The sequence below is a fragment of the Anas acuta genome, chromosome 13 (genome assembly GCF_963932015.1).
Source record: "Anas acuta chromosome 13, bAnaAcu1.1, whole genome shotgun sequence".
In the NCBI taxonomy this organism is placed as follows: Eukaryota; Metazoa; Chordata; class Aves; order Anseriformes; family Anatidae; genus Anas; species Anas acuta.
Window position 1 is genome coordinate 17694228 of NC_088991.1, and position 15306 is coordinate 17709533.

Sequence of the window (15306 nt, forward strand, 5' to 3'; positions counted from 1 at the left end):
TTATTGTAGAACAAATTTATTTTCTTTTCACCTGGTTTACACAATGAAACCTGGGCAAATTGGATTTCACTCGTAGCTCAGTCACAAGACCAAATCGGTCTGCTCCTCTATTCATAATGGACATAAATACATCTCCTGATATCCATTTCCTCTATGCTTTTTTTTTTTTTTTTTTTCTGTTTTTCTCCTTATTACCCAGACTCCCTCAGTAAAATCCAAAAAATAGTACCCAGGCTGTAAATTGTGCAGGTAGTACAAGTTGAAATTGAACTCCTCAGCACATACATGTCAGAGTATGAATGTAGAACAGGATCTTAACATTCATGAATCAGCCTGATTGTGAAAAACAATTCCGTGTATGAAATGCTAGTCCATTTGACTCATTAAAACAACAGAAAGACAAGGGTTCAAAGGATGTATGTGCAGTTATTTTGCCTATAACAACGACTTTAAAAAAAGAAACTAATGTAGACTCTGACCCATCTGCACTACTGAAATTAAAAGCCAATTTTCTCTTGCTTTAATGTGTCATCTCTCTTGGAATTGTGTTTCTTGGCAGCAGGAATAGATTGGCCTTTAGACTTTGCTTCTGAAGTTTCTGGAATTGCATTTCCTTTGTGTGTATCTTCTAACATGAATGTAAATATGTTATTCTGTAGCTCTGCACAATGTGAATACATGGGTTTTGAGTGTGTGAGCTGTTGGAGCTTTTGTGTGTTGGGCAAGCCTGTTTTAAAGTATTAAGAACAGCAAAACTTAAGATGGTAATTTTCAAAGTATTTATTTTACAGATAATGAAAATACCAAGTCTGTTCTGTACCTTTTTGTTTTGTCCTTTAGATTTTCATTAATTTCTTCTATGTAACTACCCAGGTCATAAAACTATTTCAAAACTGTCTTAATTTAATTGCACTTAATACTAATACATTTTTACCTTTGTTTAATGTACTACTGCTATTAAAACATCGATCTCTGCTATGTGTATTAGCAGATTGGCAGCTATGTGATAATTAAAGGGCTTTATATGGATGTTCAAATAATTGGGAGAGTACTAGATTACATTGTTATTCCCTGGAGTCCTCCAAAACTGTAAATATTTAGTTGGCGGTAAAAGCCAAAACAAAGATTAAGAGAATTTGCTGTCCTAAATCTCCTGATGGGTGTAGGCCTACCATTCTGGTAGCTGATCAAGCAGAACAGTCCCAGCCAGAAACAGGATGATTTGTCAGTGTTTACATCCCCACTGATTTGTTATATACAGCTCTAATTAAAAATAATCCCAACCTATCCCAAACACTTTTGTCATTACTAAATATTTGCAACTACATTTAGGTGTCCACTCGTGCCAGCTGAGTCCTACAATAAAATAAACTACAGGGGATGATTTGCCTAAGGGTAATTTTTCTCCGAAGGACTGGAGCGTGAGGCTAATTAGCCAGCTAGATTTTGCATTTTCTCTTTCTGTCTACCACATGCAAAATGCATTTTGTGTGACTAGATCAGTTCACCTTTCCTCCTAACAGCTTTGATAGGAATTTTGCTCCCGTGCTCCCAACTGAAAAATGTGCTTTCTTTAAAACTTGAAATGGGTATACAGCCATATGCAGTGCACAGCCAAAATCCTTTCCTTAGCACATAGCTAAGTAACTGGGCTGGATTTCAAAGGCTTCTAAAGGGACTGTGGAAAGTGCCAATGACTGAGGATTAGTGAGTGTTGTCTAACATTTGATACCAAATAGCTGTCTGCAGTAGGTTATGAAGTGCTGAAGCTCTCCAATGTGATAAAATGTATGTCTGGTCACCATTCTATGCCTGATCTCTACCCTCCCCCGTTAATTTAATGTAGGAAATACATAAGGCACACACAGGTGTGCAGGCATCTCTGTTGGATGCCCTCTGGTTCCTATGTATATTTTTTTTTCTTATATTGGATCTCCACTACTGCCTGATTTTCATCATGCATTAATTGCACTAAAATGCATATGAGTTCATTGCTTGACAATAAAATTTCTGCTTGACTTCACAATATTGCAGTTTTTGAGTGTGTATAGACACACTGTTTCACCTGAAAGTAACTTTTTTGGAAAAAAAAAGGCAAATATTTGAGGGGAGGAGATTAAACAATATAAGATTTTCTTGTACAGAATCAACATTGTTGAGTAACAGTACATTACATTTGGGGCTGTTTATAGATGCATTATGAATGTAATACATGATGACCTTTCTGTTTCACCACTGAAATATCAGCAAATAATCTAATCTGGTAGGCTGAGAAGCACAGAAAAGCTGCTCTACCATTCTGGTTCCACAGTGGTCAGAGCAGAAGAGCAACCCTCCTTCATGCCCATGAAAAATACGGCCTGGATATAGCCTGGGTTATACAGTGTGTAATGTATAGGAGAGTGTTTCTCTGTCTTACAATAGCAAAGTAAAAACTATGTTTATCATAGGCTGCTTTCTCGTTTAGTTCCTCAGACATTGGTTCCATTGCAAGTTTTTGATTTAGTATGATGACTATGCAGGTTTTGAGGGTGTTTTCATCACTGTGGAATCATGCCAAATCTTTCTTCAGCTTTGGAGGCTACATGTGAGACCAGTGCTTTGTGATTGAGCAGAAACCATCACAAAGTGATGCCCATGTCTAGACTAGAGATTTCTGGGGATGGGAAAAGTCTTCCTCCTGCTGTGAGGAAAAGGGAGTGAGGGTGAATCTTACGGAAGGACAAAGTGATACCACAGAGTCAGTGACCCTGATGTACATCTGGGAAAGGCTGCACTTATATTACAGCAGGGATGTGGTCACTGAGAAGTAGACGCAGACAAGCATTCATGAACCCAGCTGGGCTAAAAGTTTGCAATGGTTTTATGCTGAACTGTATATGGAAAGAATCAGTGGAGGAGCTGTTTGTCTCTGAACATCTCACTGAGGAATTATAATGCAGGGTACCATGTAATCGTACATGAGCTTCTCACAGTCTATGAATTTATTCATGTGCATTAAAAAAGCTTTTTGTTCTTTGCAAGTGAAGGCAGAATCAGAATTGAGAACTTCAGACTCATTTTACTCTTTTTTTTTAATTCCCACTTGGAAATTTTTGCTAACGGCTCTAAAATGTTCTCATTAAACTATATATCAGAAATTTAAGGTTTCTAGCCCAAAGAAAAATGCCTGCTTGCTACATGCAAAGGTTAAATTTACTTTGAAAAATACGGGTTTATCCTAGAAACAGCCTTTTTTTTTTTTTTTTTTTTTCTTCAAATTTCAGAGGGCTGCTCTGGCTTTACGCTTGAATTTTTTTCACGAACTGGGTAGGTTGAAAAGAGGAAACCACAACCCCACCCCTTTTTTTTTTCACATGTCACACTGTTTAATTTGTAATGCCCATGAAAGAAAAAACAGAATTAAATCAAAGGCACAAGATGCCAAATTCATTTTAATAAGAGTTCACTGAAAGCCTGAAGGTGGCAAACTTCAGGAAGTGTTAGGGAATATGTGCAAGCAAAAGGAAACTTGTGACTTCAATAAAGAGATCTCAACGACATGCCCTCCGAGGAATGTATAACAGCTTCTCAAAAGATGTATACCATCACATGGCTTCTGCAGAGGCATGCATACAGCATGCAGCATGCTGTACAACAGTCACAAATAAACATTCAAAACAGAAGAATCTACCTGTGATTTCCCTATGACCAAACTGTGCAGCATGCTGGATTCACAAATAAACTCTCCAACCATTTTTTTTAAAGCGATCACTGTATGGTTATTAGACTTGCACTGCAGCTGACTCAAGCCACACATGAGGAAAAAAAAAATCTGAAAATCTTTCCTGCAGTTCTGCTGGTGTTAGATTGCATGGAAAGAGAGATTTTTGGCATGTGTAGCTGTCAACTCACCACGTGGGAAACATTTATGCACTGATGCACATTATATGAAGGTTAATGTAAAAACTCCATGCCGAATAGCAAAGTTGAAGTCTGGTGGACAACCTTAGGGCTTGCTGTGGTTTGATAAGGCTGATGTGGATAGACTAATGCTAAAAGACTGCACTGGGGGCTGGGGGTGCTGTATGTAATATACATTACACAGTCTTTTTTTGAACATGAGTGTCAGCCTGCCTGCCTCTCTGTACCAGCTGACAGAGGCAATCATTTAAATCGGCTGTAAACATTTATAGAAAAATGGCTAGAAACAAGTAATTGAACACTTGTTTCAGAAGAATTTGTGTCTATTACTAGAGATTCATCATAAAATATATCTTATATTTAAAAGGCATGTTTGGTAAGCAAAACTATTAGGGCTTCTCAATGGACTCTGAGCATAGATCTTCAGTAATGGGGTTCTGTTCAGCCCCAAATGCTTTTATCTGTTTTCTGACCCAGATCTGAATAAATGAAAGTCTTCACTTGCCTACTTCTCCTGCCATTTGAAAACCACAATATTAAAAAATAAAAATCGGTATAACCCTTTATATCTAACCAAGGCATTCAGCAAATCAAATGTCTTTCCCAAAATAAAGATGAAACAGAATGTTAGTTTGTGAAGCCTTGAATCATTATGTGTTTCAACCACTTAAAATACTTCAAACACATACACAATCATGATAAGAAAGCTTGCTCAGAAATTATAAGCAAAATGCAGCTGTTGGAGACATCCCATAATTTTTTTTCCCAACTGCATTTAAATAGGAAGACGTTTTCCTTGTTTTGGATGTCATTGTTTTCATGCCTGTTTTGAAACCATTTATCTTAGGTGTGAAACTGAATGGCCAATAAATACAGGTTTCAGAGTCATTACTCAACTTTCCTAGTAATCCTTAGCTCTGAATCTTGCTTGTCTTTGCATATATCTTTTCTACATAAAATTTCTAACCAGAAGTTCACCAAAAAGTCAGTCAGACGCCAACTAGTGATAGACACAGGATTTGTAAATTAAATTTTTAACTGTCAGATGTAGACATATGGTATCCACTAAGTGAACTTCTTAAATACAACAATATGGTTAATAATAGGTATTTAAAATGTGAAGCATATAATTTATGTTAATTTTCTTTAATTAATAATAAACCGTGCAAAAGCTTTTCAGTCAAATACAATTTTTCATTGCTTGGTAGCTTTCCCTAAAGTAAGGGACAAGATAAGTTCTTAAACACTAGTACCTTTGAGCATTTTTCCCTGTTGTACTCAAAATGATAATTGCATTCTTTTGAAGGTAGCTCAAATTTTACGATACACTGTAGTGGTTTTAAAGGCAATAAAATGAGAATTAGCTTATAAAAAAAATAGTTTATGACTGATGAAAACTGTCATTATTCTTCAATTAAAAAAAAAAAGTGTTTCTTCTCTCAGGCAACTTTTGAAAATATTACTTAGTGCCTTTGGTGTCAAGAGGTGTAGGCCAATATACTTCGTGGTGATAGAAATGATCATCAGACAGCTGAGGAGTAAGGTGAGTGTTTTGCGAGTGATTGTATTTCTGTGGGTCTTGGATCTCCTGGGTTCTTCTCTGATGTCTAGCAAAATTAGTGTTCTTGTAATTAAGTTTGTTCTCACTAATTCCTAGGGCCATTGTAGCAATAAAAGAATCATTTTCAGTTTGAGTTTCTCTCCTCTACCCTGGCTATAATAACTTATAACAATGAAAATATTTCTCTTTAAGGAAACTTTCAGGATCCAAGTAAAACTTGACCAATTTAAGGCTTTTCTCAGGCATTAGGCTGCACACTTGTAGTAGGGGATCCTGTGCACAGGCAAGATTTTTGGAGCTCATCTATCTATACCTTGGATGTGATCATCTAAAATATGTTTTTTGTTTGTTTGTTTGTTTTTAAAATTTCAGTAAGTTAAGATTATACGTTTACAAATATATTCTCAATCTGTCTTTCATTTTAGAGAGTTTCTAAAACCTTGTGATACAAAAGCAATTTGTATGGAGAGGCTATATAATATTTTTTTCTGTACAATGTGAAATATATAACTGTACAACTGTGAATTCAGTGTGAGAGGTGTGAAAGAACAAGAATCATTATTTAGTTCAGGAGGAGTTTATTAGGCAGAATGCAGTTATGCTGGTGGGCAAAGTGCAATAGATTTCCTATTAACTGTTTAACAGCTGTCTACAACAGCAGACACTTTATAAATTAATAGATGTGCTCAAAACACGGTGGCTGCAGAGAAAAAGATTAGAATAGGGCATAGATGAGCATCCAGTTCAGTAGCTACTATTTAGTATCATCATAATTCTGTTTTTTTCTGAGTAGCAGAGAAACGTGTTTTCACAGAAAATATTAAAGAGGATCCACTTCTAAAGTCTGTTCAGCAGCTCATTTTACTAAATGACGAGTGTCTATTATAAAACTCAGACGTAAATTATTCAATTGAAGACTCCATCACTATTCTGAAGGGAAAAATGCAGCTACAGTATGAATGGACAGTGTAAGTGGCTGATGTAGATGGGGTGACCTGATTGAGAACACGTGTGCTGCACCTGGCAATGCTAAAGAAGAGATGACAGCCAGTAATTCCTGCCTGTTATTTAAGGTTAAAAGTAGGGACATTAAATTGTCAATAATTAATTACAGCTTTATTGAGAAGTTAATTATTATAGCCTTTCAGGGTACAGAAGGCTGCATGAATCTTCCATACTGGGGTTTAGTCATTGAGATGCAGTTTAGCATTCTCATCCTGACACAGAGCAGAGTGGATGATCCTGCTTTATAAACAGAAATGCTGATACCTTCCTGCACCCTGCATTAAAATAAATACTCTACTTAGTTCCAGTGACTACTTCCTCAGGGAAAAGGAAAGGACTACTTTCATCAGGAAAAGTTGAAGCAGAGCAAAATACATTTCTGTCAGTGCTAGTTTTAAATGGTTCTCAGTGTTAGAAAAAGATGAAAAGAATGTGTGCATGTGAACAAACTGAGGAAGTACTGAAACTGGGACACTTCAGATGGATGAAGTCTCTAAAAACATATCTTAATCTCTTAGGAGGCAAGGACTACCTGAGGGAAAAGTGTACCCAAGGCAATGCATATTCCAAGAAATCAGAAAATTATTCTTATACAAGTAATGTACTCAATCACTTCTGCAAGGGTGATACGGCTTTAATAATAAGATCATGGTTAAAAACATTAAAGCAATTTGAGAGTAATACATCTTCCATTTGTAATAAAAAATGGTACAAAGATGCTACTTGGTCGTGTGCTAACTTGTCTGGAAAGATTTGATTTACATTTGTATTCCTGATCCAGTATCTTGTACTGTGTCAGGTTTCATCAGCCACATCATCTTACAGCACCCAGAACACAAGGGTCTGAGCAGACCTTGTGGCATTGTTCATTACGTAGCATAATGTTTGGGGGTTTTATTTGAAGTTTTTAGCTTTACCAGATTTGAAAATCCATGACTTCTTTGTTTATAAATTCAGCAATTCAGTCATTACGTGAGTTTCAAAAATCACAAAAAATAAAATCTTCTGTAGACTGTTGAAAAATATAAATATTTTAATGAAAATGAAGCTGGAAGTTTTACTTATGAGTCGATTTCAGTGGTTGTAAATGCAATTTGATAAAGCTTGTATTGACTATTTCTAAATCTATTATTTATTCCTATTTCTATTCTTGCTATCTTAATTACAGAAGTATAACAGTGAGTGGTTAATTTAAGTTTCAGAGTGATTGGTACTTTAAAGACTCCCACTTGTGCTCCGTTATGTCATTAGAAGGACTCCTATTGACTGTATCATTCTTTCTATTTTTCACTTTTTCAGTTTTACTTTCAAGCTATGATTTTCTGGCTATGACTCTTTCTAAGGTTAGATTTCAGTTGTTGTTTTGTTGTTGTTGTTTTTTGGGGATATAAAATTTCATTTTGGGAGAAAATGCACTCTTTCTACAGACATCTGTAATCCTTCTGTCTTAGACAGGAGATTGGATACCTTGGACCTGAAAAAAAAAAAAAAAAAAAAAAAGGAAGCCATTTGATGTAATTCATCAGGAAGTAGAATGCAGTCTGTGCAATAGTCCTGTATCGGGGTACTTATTTCTCTCTGAATGACCACAAGAAGTCAAAATAGTTACGTTTTCATTTCACTAGAATTACATTTCCAATATAAAACCTGACAAGTTAAATTTTGAAAAGCTCTATTTCAGAAGGAAAGCAAAAATTTTCTTAAAGTCAGTTTTCCTAAGGGAAAGCAAGTCCTCTAAACACAGTGAAGCACCTGCACTTGATAGAAGAATAAAACTGGTTTAAAGGTGTTAGACTAATCTGGCAGGGAAATTTAGCTAATTTGTTTGTAATGAAGCATCAAATTAGATGAAACTAAATACAAACATAGCTTGTTTGTGTCTTATGATTTTTTTTTTCCTTGATACTTATTCCAACCTTGGAAGAGAAGCACTTGGCTTTAGTAAAACTGATGAGTTGCATCATCACAGGCTCTCAACCAGGGAAAAATCCCTATGTGACCAACTGATGGAAAAGCAGTGTACTTAAATCCTGAACTACAAATACAGCAATTATGTTGATCTGCCCTCAAACAAGTATGGTGAAGAAAGAAGCAGCTAGATGACAATCATGGATGGTCACAGACTGGGGGAAGTGCGACTGATCTGCCACTAGCTCTGTGAAATAGCTCCGAGGCTGTTGCAGAGACCAAGTCTTAAAAGTGTTTGATGGCAAAAAGCAGGATAGTTCAAAAAGTTAGGATGTGGAATTTTAGTGAGTGTGTCATCTACAGGTGCAGGTCATGCTGTCTAGGCAAAATAAAATTCTAGCTTTCTACTCCTCCTCTGCTCCTTAATAAAAAACTGTAAGTACGTTGTACGTAAGTAAGGTGTTTTAAGCTGATCAGAAAATGCCAGAAAGATAGTCATTTTAGTCTGGGCAGACAGATAAAGGTCTAAAGCAGAGAATTAGATCAGCAGATCATCATTGTGGAGATTAAAGTTGAAATTGTATTTATGAAAAAGATCATTTGAGACAAGATTTAGAGCAAAAGAATCAGGGAGCTGGGCAGGAGCCTGCAGAGCCCCAATGAGTGCAGTCATTCCGAGGGCCCTGAGGGTTCAATTAACCTTGACAGCCTGGAGTCTCTTAAAAGGAGCAGAGCTTACGAATGAAATGCAATGAAAAATTACTACTTTTAAACTATTGGCAGTTTAAAACCTTGTCTCGACAGCAAAACCTACTCGGCAGACACCTCTAAAATGCTGTGCACTAAATGTGCTGTAAATTTATTCTTCTGGCAGGTTTATTTCTTCGTTAAATATTTATGTTAGATGGATTTTAGCATATGCATGACGTTGCTGTAAATTGGGTTAGAAATTTATCAGGTTAAGTCATGTTAGAATCTGAAGGTCTCATTCTTAAATGTTCAGTCATGTAGCAAAGAGGGGACCTACAAATAACAGTCCTCAAAGCAAAACGTAATAAATTTGAAGAAGCAACTCTATTTTTCAGTCAACTCATATAGGTATCATTTTGGTATTTTTTTTCCTTCTTCCATGATCCTATATGTTATACCTGATTGAGTACACTTTTCTCATCATATTCTGTTATATGAGATTTTTTTTTTCCAATGTTATAGTAGTGCAATCAGCCTAAAAGAAGAGGATCTAAATTTTCAGTAGTGTCCCTCTTCTGTTAAGTTGTTCTCAAATAACTATTTGTTTTCTTTTATGTTAAACAGAGTACTTTCCAGCATCTTGACAAATGAACTCTTCTGCTTGCTATGATATATAAAGAGAGAGCATTAACAATAATTTAACAGATAAATAGTTCTCTGCCAGTGGGTAGCTCTGTGAGTTTTCCTTTCTTCTGGCTCTGTATTTGTGCTATACAGCCACCATCACATGTATTGCACTGCACTGCTTCTATTTCATGATTTCAGTATTAAGTATACTTAATAAGAATAACAACCAAGGAAAACAGTACACAGCCAATTCTAATGTGGAGCTCCTGCTAAACAATCACAAAACCTTGTGAATATATGAAAATGTTCTTTAATACAACTGGTAGTTGTATGGATGTTTGCCAGTAAAAAGTAACATTACCCTATAAGTTAGTGCATATCAGGTTATGCTTTCATGGGAGGGTGGGGGTGGAAGGAATTACATTCACAAATCAATGCATTTAATATTTGAACAGCTTTAGTTGACATTCTAATGAATAGACTTTGCAACTAGGAAATTCCCTACATGACCTTTGCAGAATGATTTTTTTTTTTTTAATTTCTTCTAGAAATTCCATCTGTGTTTTTGATAACATTCTGGAACAAGTTCAGTGGTGATCTTAAGATCCATATGGATCTTATTATAGTCTTTCTTGCTATGGGACTCTGTGAATTGAGGTGAGTTGCAAAAGATTATTAGCTAAACTCAATGTAATTAATTAAAATTTCAGATTACTAGTAATCTGAATTCAGTAAAATAAGTTTATTAATTAAAAGGAAAAAAAGCTGTTGCATTCAGATAAATTTTGTTAGAAATATATGATCTTTGTAAGTGTCACTGTTTTTCATCTTCCTTGTAATATATAGAATAGGAATACTTAGAATAATGGAGCATTCATGTTTATTAAATTTACATTTACTTGGCAAGAAAAACTTCAACCTCCTATGTTCATTAAATACATGGATCCTAAATAATCAAACATGCTGACTGGCATAGCCAGCAGAATATTCCTGTTGCCTTCTTAATCTCCTCTCCACCACTCAACCAACCTCTTACTCCCTGCTAGAAGAGAATTAGAAAGTTGTACCACAGGAGAAGGAATACAGGAATTGTTATTGTCGTATTTGTTACAGTGATGCCTTTTCTAAAAGCTCAAAACTCATTTTCTGATGACTATATTGAATTTTGGCATTCACGGTTACACTGAGGCTAAAAATCTGAGTGTTAGGTCTTTCTTGCCTTGTCTGTCCTGTGTGTGTTTTTGTGTGTCATATGGGATGTTACAGAGCATTTATCAGGCAACAGCTGTTAAGGGAAAAAGAACAAATGCGGTAGAGACATTGAATAATGTAATTATATAGCTCTTGGTATGGATGTGTACAGTTACTTCCCATATTGTGATTTCCACACAAAAAAAGAAGAGGAGAGAGTAGGCACCATGAGCATTGGTTACATCCCCCAGTTTCCAAGGTTCAAAGTGCAAATGGTACAGTCTTCTGCAAAGACTTCTAATTTTGATATTAAAGACTTTATAGGGTAGAGAATCCAATGTATCTCTGGATATTTTGCTCCAGTAAGAACAGAAGAATAGCCAGCGCTCCATGCCACTCTCCCAGAATCCTGTCCCCTGGCAGTGGCCAGGGAGAGTATAAGGAAAAGAGCAGCATGAAATATATCCCCCATACTTTTGTAGTTTTCATGTGTTTGTACTTTGAGAATTTCTGAAACCAAATGGGATTTTGTGTTATGCTTGAGCCTCGGTGGTTTTGTCTCATCTTCCCAAGCATTGTCAGTCTCACCAGTGTTCCAGTAGATCCCTCAGTTCTCATAAGAATCAATCATGATGTGTAATAGGTACTGATTTTCATGTTTGAAAATTTTCAGACCTAGATTATTATAAATCTTAACACAGCAACTTCTGAAAATGCCATGTTGCTCTTCTTTTTTTTTTTGTTACAATATGAGGCCAAGAAAAGCTTTTTTCATTCTTGAGAATTCTGAACAGATTAGAAGAGTAGGGAATGATCACATAACAGTTCTCACAGACAAAAGTCAGGGAGAAAGATAAGTCTTTTGGAGAGTGTTGAGAAATGAGGTAAAAGGCCAACAGAAGAGCAGAACAATCACTATTTACATTTTTATGGATTTCTGCTGTCAGAATTCCAAACTGTGCATTTGACTTATATGGTGTAAATGACCATGGCAGGACCTGTCTGCATCTAATGCTTCATGGCTGTGCGCATCACTCACTGCACTTGTTTTTCACAAGTAGCCAGAGAACAATGAATATTGGAGTAAAACAGCTGGCTGAAAATGTTAAATTGTGAGAAAAGGGAAGTAAGAAACTTATCAGTGCTAATAAAAACAGTCTTTCAGGCACTTAACATTTTGATACTATACTCACAATGAACATTTAAATTCTGTGAAACAATAATTTTCCAACTTTTCTGAGTGATAAGTGCTAACAAAGAAAATAAATATTATAATGCTCTAATGTGCTCTTCTGAGGAGGTTCTTGTATGCATTATTTACTCCTAATCACTGTCCAGAAGATATTATTAGGATATTACGCAGTTCATATTGCTCTACTTACTCTTAACTGTTAGTATCATATATGCCACTGGCAAGAAACTAGCAAGTGGTATACAAACCAAATCTATAGTCCTATCTAAGATGAAAAGCAGGGATTTGTTTATATGTATTCTTTCAAATAGGCCATTAATATTCAGAATTAACCCAATTTTAAAAAAAATCCCTATTATTTCTTTTACCAAAATGTTTCTTTTCCAAAATGTTTTTTGTAGCACAAAAAACAAATAGGGGTGTTTGATATACTTCAGGCAAGCTAACATTAAACTCATGGCATTTATGATTTTTATTCATATCCTTTATTTCAGTGACTTCCTGCTTTTGGAGCCAATTATGAGGTACATAAAGTGTTTGTAGTCCTAGGAAGGAAATTTGCATAAATGTATCTTGTTCTTTTTCCATTGCAATAGGAGTCTCAACACATCACTGTGAATCTAGGCCAAGCATTCTGAGTCCATAAGCAGTTGCATAAATTTGTATCAATAAAACATACTTCCTTTGTTTTGCCACTCAATAAGGAACCAGTTATAGGAAGAAATAACTTGAAATCTGTCTTTCTGATGTAGTTTTTGTTATCAAGAATTATATCAAATCCTGATAGGTAGCATGTTTGTTTCATAAAAGATAGAGAGGAGAAACGGAGACTTGCATTCTGCTCTGTACTAGTGATTTGCCATTTGTTTGAGCTGGTACTACTCAACGTGCCTCTGTTATTGCTGTGCCACCATCCCATTCTTTCTGTCTGACCTATTAAGTAGAACTCAGCAGAAGTGTTCTTATTGTTGGATATCTGTTCAAAGGAAGCAGGGTGACAAGCAGAGCTTTGAGCTTAGCTACACTCACTGTTATTATGCAGTTAAAAATATTAGCAGACTACAAAGGGACTGAATTAATATTATTGGGTAACATGTGGCACATGTTTTGTCTGTAGGTTTGTGCCCAGTGCGCCGTGCCAATAAGCACACAGAGTTGGAATCCACACAAAAGTCTTCTTCGAGGCTTCATCTTCAAGGCTTCATCTTCAGTGGCTGTCCATCTCTTTCCTGCATTAACCAGTCTGTACACCAGTCTGATGATGGTACCTTGGGTAAGTTTTTTTTTTTCTTTTTTTTCTCTTTGTGGTTATCTTTGCCATCCTTATAGGGTCATTTCACTTTCAGAAAGCCCTCCACACCTTTCAGTGTCTTTCTGAACAACATTACTTCATTTGAAATCTATGCTTAGAACTAGTTCATTGTATGAAACAGTCATGATAGTAATTCGTCCAGGGGAAATTGCTTTTCCAAAGGTGGAGAAGTTAATTAAGTGTATAACAGGAGGAAGCTAAACCTTACTAATTAGTGAGAAGGGTAACGATTATGGGAGAGAACGGATGACACTTGGCTGAAGACGAACTCAAGAAATTGCTTTAGCCAAAAGGAAGTTAGAAGAGTGAATAGAAGATGAGCTTTAAGAAAGCAAAGACTGTCGCTGTGTCCTGATAAATTATACCTCATTTATAGTGTGTCTGCTAGATGTTAATCAATAATACGTCGGGATGATCCTTCACTCTTAGGCACGTAGCCTGCTCTCTGTTTTATAGAATTTCACTTAAATCCTTTGGGTTCTCTCCCTGGGAGGATGTACTAAATGAAAGGGTAGCAACTCTTACAGACAACTGTAAGAATGTTTACAGGGGTTCTGAACTTCTGCAGTGAAGAAAGGGCAGCACCAGAGCTTGGCTCTGCTAGCCCCTTGGAAAGGCAAGGACAGTTGATCCTGGCAGGCCTACTGACAGTGAATTGTACAGCCATAGCACCCATATCATAGCAAAATCAGATGCCAAAATATTGGCTTCAGATTGCTCATCTCTTACACTGCTGTATTCACCTCTGAACAATAAAGACATCTAACATTCAGGAAAAATAATTAGTTCAAAGCCTCCTGCTTAATTAGGTTCGTATTCTAAATTCACTCTTGCTGGTCTTAGCCCTAGATAAGTGGTGACAGTTGTATTGCTGTAGTCAGGATAAAAATATTTTACTTTGATTTTTCTGTTGGGGAAAAACAAAAGAAGAAGAATGACTGCATTTCCCATTATTCTGGTGCATAGAACTCAAATGTTTGACCCTTTATGTGTCATTGTAGTTGTTCATTGGGAAGTATTAGAGGATCATCAATCCACTTGTGCCTTCCTGTAAAGGAGCATTGCTTTTGTAGCTAAAATGTTTAATTGGTTTCTTTGTGCATCCTCCAAAGCTAGGTTAAATTTTTATTAGTGAAGAGGACTAATTCAAGGTTAATATGCTGTTTAATTCTTACTTTAGAATTTAAGCAAGTACTGGTCTTACACTGGAAGACAAGTTGATATAAGCCTTCCAGACTTATATGTGTTAGTCAGCAATAACATATAAGCATGTGTATGTCTCTCTGTATGTGAATATATATGTGTATATATATATCTATACATATCACATATCTATATATGTGTATGTGAATATATATGTGTATATATATATCTATATATAGAGAGAGAGAGAGATTTTTTTTTTTTTATGAAAGTTTTTCCTTAGGTAAAATTTATTTTGGCTAATATCAGTACTCCTTAGTAAAGTTTTACTGAGCTGGAATAAAAGTACCTAGGGGAGAAATTAAGATAAGTGTATCTAAAGGAAAACTATATATATGCTTCAAATGACGTTTGCTATTTAATCATAAATAAACTTCAGTATCTTTAAGACAAAAACCTATTAGACAAATCTTGAAAAAAAGTTAGATGTATAACTGTAACTACCCATTTAACACTTAAAAATAAGGAAAAACATTTATTCTCTTATTATAAATTTGCATGATGCTGCTGGTAAAATTAGAGGAAACTGCAACACTAAAAGACACATTTTTAAGCCTGCATAATACTAATCATCAGATTAGAAAAAAAAATATTGAAGGAGTGAGAAATTCCAACTAGAAGTTGTTGGACATCGATACTGGTGCTCTCCATTTCTGGACTGTTTCCCACATGTTGTCCATTACCTTCATCCTGTTTCCTTAGATCAATGGAGAA

The 15306-nt window shown here is 35.7% G+C and overlaps 1 long non-coding RNA gene across 5 annotated transcripts in view; it reads left to right on the top strand.

Moving 5' to 3' along the window:
* The window catches only part of LOC137863694 (uncharacterized), a 264783-nt gene that overhangs the window by 114225 nt on the left and 135252 nt on the right, over positions 1 to 15306 (top strand). For all 5 annotated transcript variants that reach the window (XR_011101045.1, XR_011101044.1, XR_011101047.1 and 2 more), the window contains exons 3-4: positions 10243 to 10351; positions 13195 to 13350. This is a non-coding gene — a long non-coding RNA (uncharacterized lncRNA). The remainder of the gene's footprint in view (positions 1 to 10242; positions 10352 to 13194; positions 13351 to 15306) is intronic.